At 36.3% G+C, this 11,687-nt stretch overlaps 1 protein-coding gene across 1 annotated transcript in view; it reads left to right on the top strand.

Moving 5' to 3' along the window:
- The window catches only part of CTNNA3 (catenin (cadherin-associated protein), alpha 3), a 1,923,005-nt gene that overhangs the window by 1,020,932 nt on the left and 890,386 nt on the right, over window positions 1-11,687 (top strand). The gene's annotated exons all lie outside the window — the stretch shown is intronic.

The raw sequence follows: 11,687 nt of genomic DNA, 5'->3' as shown, positions 1-11,687 counted from the left end.
TTTTAATTTGCATTTCCCTAATTACTCATGATATTGAATATCATTTTTATGATAAAATTATAAAGATATAATTCTTTATAATGTACCTATTAAAATATATACATTCTAGTGATTTTTAGAATATTCAGAGTTGTGCAATCATCACAATCAATTTTAAAGCATTCTTATCCCACCTAAACTAGATAATCACTAATTTACTTTCTGTCTCTGTAGATTTGCCTATTCTTGATGCTATGTGTAAGTGGAATCAAACAACATGTGGTCTTTTGTGACTGGCTTCTTCGCTCAGCATAATGTTTTCAGGTTTCATCATGAGTAGCATGCACCAGCACTTCATTCCCTGTTAGGGCTAATTCTGTGTGTGGGTATATCATGATTTATTTGTTTATTCATAAATTGTTGGGCATTGAGTTCTTTCCACCTTTTGGCTGTTATTTGTAATTCTGATGAACATTTTTATACAGGTTTTTGTGTGGGCATATGTTTTTATTTTTCTTGGGTACATACCTAACAGTGGAATTCCTGAGTCATGTGATAACCCTATATCTACCACAGGTGATAATCCTGTATTAACCATTTGAGAAACTGCCAGATCCTTTTCTAGGGGTACCAGGCTCTACCATTTTATTCCTACCAGCAATGTGTGAGGGTTTCAGTTCTACTCATCCTTGTCTACACTTATTGTCTGCCTTTGATTATAGTCATCCTACTGGATACATCTCATTGTTGCTTTGATTTGCAATTCCCCCATGGCAAATTATGCTATGTAATTTCATTTGCTTATTGCCTACTTGTATATCTTTTCTAGGTAAATATTAGTTTAAGTCTTTGACTCATTTTGCAAATTGGATTGTTATCTTTTTATTATTGAGATATAGTAGTTCTTTCTATCGGAGAAGGCAATGACACGCTACTCCGGTACTCTTGCCTGGAAAATCCCATGGACGGAGAAGCTTGGTGGGCTGCAGTCCATGGGGTCGCGAAGAGTCGGACACGACTGAGCGACTTTACTTTCACTTTTCACTTTTCTGCATTGGAGAAGGAAATGGCAACCCACTCCAGTATTCTTGCCTGGAGAATTCCAGGGACTGGGAAGCCTGGTGGGCTGCCGTCTATGGGGTCGCACAGAGTCGGACAAGATTGAAACAACTTAGCAGCAGTAGCAGCAGCATTTCTTTCTGTATTCTAGAGGCAAGTCCCTTATTGGATATGTAATTTGCAAAGTTTTCTTCCATTTTGTGTGTTGTCTTTTCATTTCTTGATGGTACCCTTTGTTTTTGTTTTTTTTTTAACAGGTTTTTTTTTTCTATTTTTTATTAAGCAAAAATTTTAATTAACCAAGAGTTCATGCCTTATCATTTTTATCCATCATTCTATTACTTTATAAATGGTTTGAGAATTATCCATTCTTTGGTATATTCTATGTGTCTCCTTCATTTGAGTAATCAAGATGTGTCTGCATCTGAAAGTCAAAAGTTTTAAATATTGACAAAGTTCTATTGACTTCTTTTTTTATTTTGTTCTTTGTACGTTTGGCTTCATATATATGAAACTATTGACTACTTAAAAATTATGAAGATTTGCACTTATGTTTTATTCTAGGAGTTTTATACATTTACATTTATGTATTAGATTAACTTTGAGTTAGCTTTCACTTATGGTATTGCATATACAAGAAAAATCTAATATTATTAGTTTTTTGCAGTCTCCTGGTTGCTCAGTGATAAAGAATTTGTCTGCAATACAGGAGATGCAGGTTTGATCCCTGGGTTGGAAAGATCCCTTGGACAGAGGATCCTGAAAGCCTGTAGTCCATGGGGTCGATTAAGAGTCAGACATGACTTAGCAATTGCTAACAACAACAAATTCATTAATTCCAGAATCATTTGTTGAAAAGGCTACTATCTTCTAATTGAACCCTGTAAATCAGTAGACTATAAATATGAGTGTTTATTTCTTGACTCAGTTCTATTCCATTGATCTATATGTCTATTATTAGTGCCACTCTATCTTAATTGATGTAGCTTTGTTATAAGTTTTAAAATCAGAGAATGTGAGTCCATCTCCCATTGTGTTCTTTCTTTTTCAATATAGTTTTGGCTATTATGAGTCCTCTGAATTTCCATATGAATTTTGGGATAAGTATGTCATTCCTGAGGAAAAAAATACATGGAATTTTGATAGGGATTGTGTTGAATCTATAGAATAATTGGTACACATTACCATCTTTACAGTTTTAAGTCTCCTGATCCATAAATGTGAAATGTCTTTCCATTTACTTAGATCTGAAGGCAATGGCAACCCACTCCAGTACTCTTGCCTGCAAAATCCCATGGACGGAGGAGCCTGGTAGGCTGCAGTCCACGGGGTTGCTAAGAGTTGGATACAACTGAGCATCTTCACTTTCACTTTTCACTTTCATGCATTGGAGAAGGAAATGGCAACCCACTCCAGTGTTCTTGCCTGGAGAATCCCAGGGATGGGGAAGCCTCGTGGGCTGCTGTCTATGGGGTCGCACAGAGTTGGACACAACTGAAGTGACTTAGCAGCAGCTATAATTTATTTCAACAAATTTTTGTAGTTTTCAGCATATAAATTCACACTTCTTTAGTTATTCCTAGCATTTTGTTTCTTTTGATGCTATTATACATGTTCAGTTCAGTTCAGTTCAGTCTCTCAGTCGTGTCCGACTCTTTGTGACCCCATGAATCGCAGCACGTCAGGCCTCCCTGTCCATCACCAACTCCCAGAGTTTACTCAAACTCATGTCCATCGAGTTGGTGATGCCATCCAGCCATCACAGCCTCCGTCGTCCCCTTCTCCTCCTTCTGCCAATCCCTCCCAGCATCAGAGTCTTTTCCAATGAGTCAACTTTTCTCATGAGGTGGCCAAAGTATTAAGAGTTTCAGCTTTTGTATCAGTCCTTCCAATGAACGACCAAGACTGATCTCCTTTAGAATGGACTGGTTGGATCTCCTTGCAGTCCAAGGAATTCTCAAGAGTCTTCTCCAACACCACAGTTCAAAAGCATCAATTCTTCGGTGCTCAGCTTTCTTCACAGTCCAACTCTCACATCCATACATGACCACTGGAGAAACCATAGCCTTGACTAGATGGACCTTTGTTGGTAAAGTAATGTCTCTGCTTTTGAATATGCTATCTATGTTGGTCAAAATTTTCCTTCCAAGGAGTAAGCGTCTTTTAATTTCATGGCTGCAATCACCATCTGCAGCGATTTTGGAGCCCCAAAAATGAAGTCTGACACTGTTTCCACTGTTTCCCCATCTATTTTCCATGAAATGATGAGACCAGATACCATGATCTTAGTTTTCTGAATGTTGAGCTTTAAGCCAACTTTTTCACTCTCTCTTAAACTTTCATCAAGAGGCTTTTTAGTTCCTCTTCACTTTCTGCCATAAGGGTGGTGTCATCTGCATATCTGAGGTTATTGATATTTCTCCCGGCAATCTTGATTCCAGCTTGTGTTTCTTCCAGCCCAGTGTTTCTCATGACGTACTCGGCATATAAGTTAAATAAGCAGGGTGACAATACACAGCCTTGATGTACTCCTTTTCCTATTTGGAACCAGTCTGTTGTTCCATGTCCAGTTCTAACTGTTGCTACCTGACCTGCATACAGGTTTCTCAAGAGGACTGTTTTGTTGACCATGATGGCCACTCCATTTCTTCTAAGGGATTACTGCCCAAAGTAGTAGATATAATGGTCATCTGAATTAAATTCCTCCATTCCAGTCCGTTTTAGTTCACTGATTCCTAGAATGTCAACGTTCACTCTTGCCATCTCCTGTTTGACCACTTCCAATTTGCCTTGACTCTTGGACCTAACATTTCAGGTTCCTATGAATTATTGCATTGCTCTTTACAGCTTCGGACCTTACTTCTATCACCAGTCACGTCCACAACTGGGTATTGTTTTTGCTTTGGCTCCATCCCTTCATTCTTTCTGGAGTTATTTCTCCACTGATCTCCAGCAGCAGATTGGGCACCTACCGACCTTTGGAGTTCCTCTTTCAGTATCCTGTCATTTTGCCTTTTCATACTGTTCATGGGGTTCTCAAGGCAAGAATACTGAAGTGGTTTGCCATTCAATATTATACATGTTATTGTTTCTTATTTTTATTTTTAGATTTTTTTGCGGTATATTGAAATGCAGTATTTTATGTTCTTTGACCTTGCATCCTGAAACTTTGCCAAACTTATTTATTAGCTATAATAGGTTGGGTAAGTTTGTGTGTACTGCTTAATATTTTCCAATATAAGATCATTCATCTGAGAATATAGTTATTGCTAAGTCACTTCAGTTGTGTCTGACTCTGTGTGACCCCATAAACGGCAGCCCACCAGGCTCCCCCGTCCCTGGGATTCTCCAGGCAAGAACACTGGACTGGGTTGCCATTTATTCTCCAATGCATGAAAGGAAAATTGAAAATGAAGTCGCTTAGTCGTGTCCGACTCTTCGTGACCCCATGGACTGCAGCCTACAAGGCTCCTCCATCCATGGGATTTTCCAGGCAAGAGTACTGGAGTGGGGTGCCATTGCCTTCTCCAGAATATAATTATTATGTCTTTTCAAATATAGTTGACTTTAATTGCATTTTTAATGCCAAGGTCTCTGAATATTATTGTATTTTTTTCCAACTGTATATTTTATTTAGCAATGTGCCTGTTCAAATATTTTCCCTATTTTTTTAAATTGAGTTATTTACTTTTTTGTGCTGTTTTAAATATATATATATATATATATATATATATATTTGAATACAAATCCTTTGGTATTTGTGTGATTTATGTGTTGTTTATATGTTATAAATGTTTTCTGTTATATCTGTTCTTTGTCTTTGTAATATCTTTATTGTATCTTCTTTAAGGCAGAACTTTAAAATTCTGATAAAGTCATAGCTATCTATATTAGTAAACATGGATTTTGATTTTGTGTGTTTTATAAGAAACTTTTGTATAAAGTTTTTATTTTACCCAGAGTTACAAAGATTTTCTTATATATTTTCTTGTATAAGTTTTATAATGTTTAGTTTTTACACTTGAGTTTTTATCCCATTTTGAGTTAATTTTTGTATAAGGTGCAAGGTAGGGGAAAAGGGTTATTATTTATTGTATATGGATGCCCAGCTTTTTCAGCATAATTTCTCCATTGAATCATATTTGGTCTTCTGTTAAATATCAGTTGACCTATATTGTAGGTATACCTCCAGCTTATCTATTCCATTCCATTGCTCTATGTGTCTACCTTCACCAATACCCCAGTGTCTTTAAAATTACAACTTTATAGTAAGTCTTGAAGTCAGATGTTGTGAGTCCTCTAACACAGTTCTTAAAAAAAAATGGTTCCAGCTACTTTACTTCCTTTGTCTTTATGTATAAAATGCTAAATCCCTTATTTTTATAAATGTATAAAATCCCTTCAATACCTACAAAACTGTTGCTGGGTTTAAGATTGAAATTGCATTGAATCTATAGATCAGTACACAAAGAACTGACATCTTGATAATATTGATTCTTCTAGTTCATGAAGATGATATATATCTCCCATTATTTATGCTATCTTTGTGTTTTTTCATCAGTATTTTATAGTATTTAACATCCAAATATTTTAAATTACTATTTAAAAATTCTTAAACTTTTCTTACATTAAATTCTCAAAAATTGCATTATAGTCTTAAAAAATTATAACATTAAATTGTAAGATTTTCTACTTATTTTACTAATTTGTGTGTGTATTATGTATGTGTGTGTTTTTGTGTGAGAATTCCAGAAAGCTTGCCTATTAATTAGCTGGCCATATTTGGAAACTAATTTAAGTAGAGTTTGGTGCTGTGTTTAATAATAAAACTTGTATGAATTTTAGAAGGTAGTATAGACTAATGTAGTGGGAAAGACCGTAGAATCAAACAAATCCTGACTTCATTTTCACCTATTTAGCCTTACTCAGCCTCAAATTTCTCATTAAAACATGAATATAATAGCATACTTATTTTGTGAGAATTCAATGAAGTAAGTCAAGTAAAGACTTTATGACAATGTGAAAAGCTACACACTATGTGATTGCAACTATATGGTATTCTAAGGAAGGCAGAACTTCAGAGACAATAAAAAGATTAGTGGCTGCCAGTGGTTGGGAGAAAGGATGAATAGGCAGAGCACACAGGATTTTAGAGCACTGTAAATACTCTGTATGATGCTGTAATGATTGATCACATTCTAATTCCTAGAATGTGCAACACCATGAGTGAACCATAATGTAAACTATGGTTTATATTATGATTTGTATGATATATGTCAATGAAGGTTCATAAGTTGTGAAACACAAAAGTACCACTCTAGTGAGGAATGTTGGTAGTGGGAGAGGCTAAGAGGCTATGCATGTTGAGGGGGACAGGGATTATATGGGAAATCTCTGTATTTTAACTCAATTTTTTTCACCTGAAACTTTTAAAAAATAAACTTTATTATTTTATTAATTTTAAAAGTCCCAGGTAAAAATGAAAATATGGTAGTATAAAAAGAAATTCTAAGATAATAAGTCTCATTTTAAAATGTCTTTTGATTAGTGAACATTTTCATTTATCTCTTCTCAGCTGTTGATTAATATTATTTCATTGTTTTTATATAAACATTATAGCCAGAATCTCCAGGATATTAATTAGGAATGTAGTACATCTGTCAACTAGCAGCACATCAGATATAAAATACACCTTTGAAAGCATCTACAAAGGGACATTTACATTCAAGTTGGCAGATATATCAGATTTCAAAAATCCAACACTTTTTTTTAATTTAATATTTTTTAATTCAATTTTTATTTTATATTACAGGATAGTTGATGTACAATATTGTGTTTGTTTCAGGTGTTGTTTTTCAGTTGCGCAGTCTGTCCCACTTTTTGTGACCCCATGGACTGTAGCACGCCAGGCTTCCCTATCCTTCTTCATATCCCAGAGCTTGCTCAAACTCATGTCCATCAAGTTGGTGATGCCATCCAACCATTCCATCCTCTGTCATCCCCTTCTCCTCCTGACTTCAATCTTTCCCAGCATCAGGGCTTTTATCAATGAGTAAGCTCTTCTCATCAGGTAGCCGGAGTATTGGAGCTTTAACATCAGTCCTTCCATTGAATATTCAGGGTTGATTTCCTTTTGGATTGACTAGTTTTATCTCCTTGCAGTCCAAGGGGCTCTCAAGAGTCTTCTACAACATCACAGTTCAAAAGCTTCAATTCTGGTGCTCAGCCTTCTTTATGGTCCAACTCTCACATCCATACATGACAACTGGAAAAACCATAGCTTTGACCATGTACAAACTCAAAATGGATATATAGCAAAGCAATTCAGTTATACCTATTCTTTTAAAGATTCTTTTTCCATGTAGGTTTTTACAGAATATTGAGTAGAGTTCCTTATGCCATTTAGTAGGTCCTTGTTGATTATCTATTTTATATACAGTAAAGTGTATATGTTAATCCCAACTCCTAATTAATCCCTCTCCCTACCTTTTCCCTTTTATAATTCTAAGTTTGGTTTTGAAGTCTGTGAGTCTGTTTCTATTTTATAAATAAGTTTAATTGTATCTTTATTATTTTTTTTTAGATTCCACATGTAAGTAATACCATCTGATACTTGTCTTTCTCTCTCTGACTTGATTTCACTTAATATAATAATTTCTAGGTCTATCCATGTTGCTGAAAATGATATTACTTCATTATTTTTATGGATGAGTAATATTTCATTGTCTATATATACCATATCTTCTTGATCCATTTCTCTGTCAGTGGACATATAGGTTGCTTCCATGTCTTGACTTTTGTAGATAGTGCTTTAAAGAACATTGGGGTGCATGTTTCTTTTTGAATTATGATTTTTCTCCAGATATGTGCTAGGGTTGGGATTGCTGGATCTTCTATATGGGAGTTTTATTTTCTGTTTTTAAAGAACCCTTCATACTGTTCTTTCTATTGGTTGTACCAAATTGTATCCCTACCAGTGGTGTAGGAGGATTCCCTTTTCTCTACATCCTCTCCAGCATTTAGTATTTGTAGACTTTTTGATGATGACCAGTCTTACTGGCATGAGGTGATAACCTCATTGTAATTTTGATTTGAATTTCTCTTATATTTAGCAATGTTGAGCATTTTTTCATGTACCTCTTGACCATCTGTATATCTTCTTTAGAGAAATGTCTACTTAGATCTTATATTCATTTTTAGATGTTTTTTAATTGAGCTGTTTTTATGTCTTAGAGATTAACCCCTTGTCAGTTTCCTTGTTTGGAAATATTTATACCAACCTGTGGGTTGTCTTTTTGTTAGACTAATAGTTTTTTCTTTTTTTGTTATGCAAAGACTTTTAAGTTTAATTATGTCCAATTTGTTAATTTTTGTTTTTATTTTCATTACTTTAGGAGAGAGATCCAAAAGATATTGCTGTGATTTATGTCAGTGTACTCTACCTATGTTTTCCTCTAGAGTTTTATAGTTTCTGGTCTTACATTTGGAAGTTTAATCCATATTGTTTATTTTTATGTATGGTGTTAGAGAATGTTCTAGTTTCATTCTTTTACATGTAGCTGTCCAGTTTTCCCAGCACCACTTATTGAAGAGACTCTCTTTTCTCTGTTATATATTCTTGCCTCATTTGTCATAGATTAGTTGACCATATGGTAAGTTGACCATAGGCTTTCTAGGGGAGTCCCTAGTGGCTCTGCAGAAAAATCCACCTGTGTTGCAGGAGATTCACATTTGATCCCTGGGTTGGGGCCCCTGGAGGAGGGCATGGCAATTCACTCCAGTATTCTTGTCTGGAGAATCCCATGGACAGAGGAGCCTTGTGGACTACAGTCCATAGGGTTGCAAAGAGTCAGACACGACTGAAGAGGCTTAACATGCACACACACATGTGGTTTTGTATCCTGTTCTGTTGATCTATATTTCTGCTTTTGTGCTAGTGCCATATTGCTTTGATGACTGTATCTTTGTAGTATAGTCTATAGTCTGGGGACCTGATTATTCCAGCTCTATTTTTCCTTCTCAGGATTCCTTTGGCTATTTGGTATCTTTTGTATTTTCATACAAATTGTAATTGTTTTGTTCTAGTTCAATGAAGAATGCATTGGTAGTTTGATAAGGATTGCATTTAATCTGTAGTTTGCCTTGAGTAGTATAGTCATTTGGACAATATTGATTCTTCCAATCCAATAAAACAATATATCTTTCCATCTATTCTTGTTATCTTTAACTTCTTTAATCAGCATGTTAGAGTTTTTGGAGTACCAGTCTTTTGTCTCCTTAGGTAAATTTATTCCTAGGTATTTTATTCTTTTCGATGTGATGATAAATGGGACTGTTTCCTTAATTTCTCTTTCTGATTTTTCATCATTAAAAATTCAACAGTTTTTAGCAATATTTGCAAGGAACAGAGGGGAAATATTAAAGCTGTGAGTGCGTGCTAAGTCATTTCAGTCATGTCTGACTTTTTGCAAACCTATTGACCGTATTCCATTAGGCTCCTCTGTCCATGGGATTCTCCAGGCAAGACTAATGGAGTAGATTGCCAGTTCTTACTCCAGGGGATATTTCTTATCCAGGGATTGAACCCACATCTCTTATGTCTCCTGCAATGGCAGATGGGTTCTTTACCACTAGTGCCACCTGGTAAACCCATTAAAGCTGTAGTATTCTTTAAAAATGGAGAAGGCTGTGGCACCCCACTCCAGTACTCTTGCCTGGAAAATCCCATGGACAGAGAGCCTCATAGGCTGCAGTCCATGGGGTCACTAATAGTCAGACACGACTGAGTGACTTCACATTGACTTTTCACTTTCATGCATTGGAGAAGGAAATGGCAACCCACTCCAGTATTCTTGCCTGCAGAATCCCAGGGATGGGGGAGCCTAGTGGGCTGCCGTCTATAGGGTTGCACAGAGTCAGACACGACTGAAGAGACTTAGCAGCATTCTTTAAAAAAGAGAACTTGAGGTCAGTGAAAATGGCCATGGACTAACTTTAGAAGTTTGGAGAGACACAAATGGATCTGCAATTCTTGCTGTGAGAACTTTGAAGGCTTTTAATCCCCAGATGCATGTATTTTACTTTATTATACTTTTTAATTTTCAAAGCCCCTTAGAGTTAGATTCTCTTTTTTAGGTTTGGCATGAGGTGGTGCTGATTCCTTTGAAACCAAATATACCTTGATGAGCTCTGTGGCAAGAATTGACACAGTCAGGAAGCAGTCAGCAGTTTTCTTTAAGAAATGGACTGTTGCCATCAGTTTTTCTGTTTAAACATCTGAACTGCTGTCAGTATGTTTCCATTTGACCTATGAGTTCATGCCAGTGGGAAAAATAATACCCTCATTGTATACCAAATTTTATTATTTTCATGGATCCTTTAAGCCTTTGTTCAAAAAAAGCAAGAGGAAGATAAATGAGAAAAAGCATAGGGATCACCCAAGATCCATCTATTTTTATGATTGTTTCTAGGATACCTTCCTCCCTAAGAATTGTAGCAGAACAACCCACACTAGAGTAGTTATTTGTCAAAGTAGTCTCTTTTTTTGGAGTCCTGGTTTCTAAATCTTCAAGAATATGAAAACCACATTTCCATGACAAACCATTATGTCACTTCTGGAATTTGTGGTCAGTCTTGGACACTTCTGCAGAGAGCTAATAAAGATTAGACCTGCATTGTGACTGACAGATAGCTAAGTAATGGTGTATAGATCAGCTTTCCGTAATTCAATTCATATTTAGAAGATTCACAGTCACAAAACTACCTGTTAAATGAAAAAAGAACTGTAGTGCTGCATTTAGTGTGCGACCTTAGGTAGTTTTATAAGAACCAAATAGGTCTCAAGGCTTCCATGCTGTGATTGCTGCATAAATGTGGGTTTAGCAACTTTGTGTTTACAAATGCAGCAGTAATTAACCATTTAACCCTTAAGAATTTTCAACTCATGTATTATTTTCCTCAGAATAGCAAAGAGCTTTTTTTTTCTTCTTTCTTTTTTTTACCTTTTTGACAGATTGAGTAGCTTCTTTCTCCAACTGTGGACCACAGAGGAAAAAATAAAACATTAAAGCCCAGATAAAAAACATTTTCTAAGCTTCTAAGCAAATTCAGTTCACTTCAGTGGCTCAGTCATGTCCGACTCTTTGCGACCCCATGAATCGCAGCACGCCAGGCCTCCCTGTCCATCACCAACTCCCGGAGTTCACTCAGACTCACATCCATTGAGTCAGTGATGCCATCCAGCCATCTCAACCTCTGTTGTCCCCTTCTCCTCCTGCCCCCAATCCCTCCCAGCATCAGAGTCTTTTCCAATGAGCCAACTCTTCGCATGAAGTGGCCAAAGTACTGGAGTTTCAGCTTTAGCATTATTCCTTCCAAAGAAATCCCAGGGCTGATCTCCTTCAGAATGGACTGGTTGGATCTCCTTGCAGTCCAAGGGACTCTCAAGAGTCTTCTCCAACACCACAGTTCAAAGGCATTAATTCTTCTTCGGTGCTCAGCTTTCTTCACAGTCCAACTCTCACATCCATACATGACCACAGGAAAAACCATAGCCTTGACTAGGCAGACCTTTGTTGGCAAAGTGATGTCTCTGCTTTTTAATATGCTATCTAGGTTGGTCAAAACTTTCCTTCCAAGGAGTAAGCATC

The sequence above is a fragment of the Bison bison genome, unplaced genomic scaffold (assembly GCF_000754665.1).
Source record: "Bison bison bison isolate TAMUID 2011002044 unplaced genomic scaffold, Bison_UMD1.0 scf7180017864309, whole genome shotgun sequence".
Classification (NCBI taxonomy): domain Eukaryota; kingdom Metazoa; phylum Chordata; class Mammalia; order Artiodactyla; family Bovidae; genus Bison; species Bison bison.
Note: the sequence above shows the minus strand (reverse complement) of the source record. Positions and strands in the feature narration are given on the sequence as shown.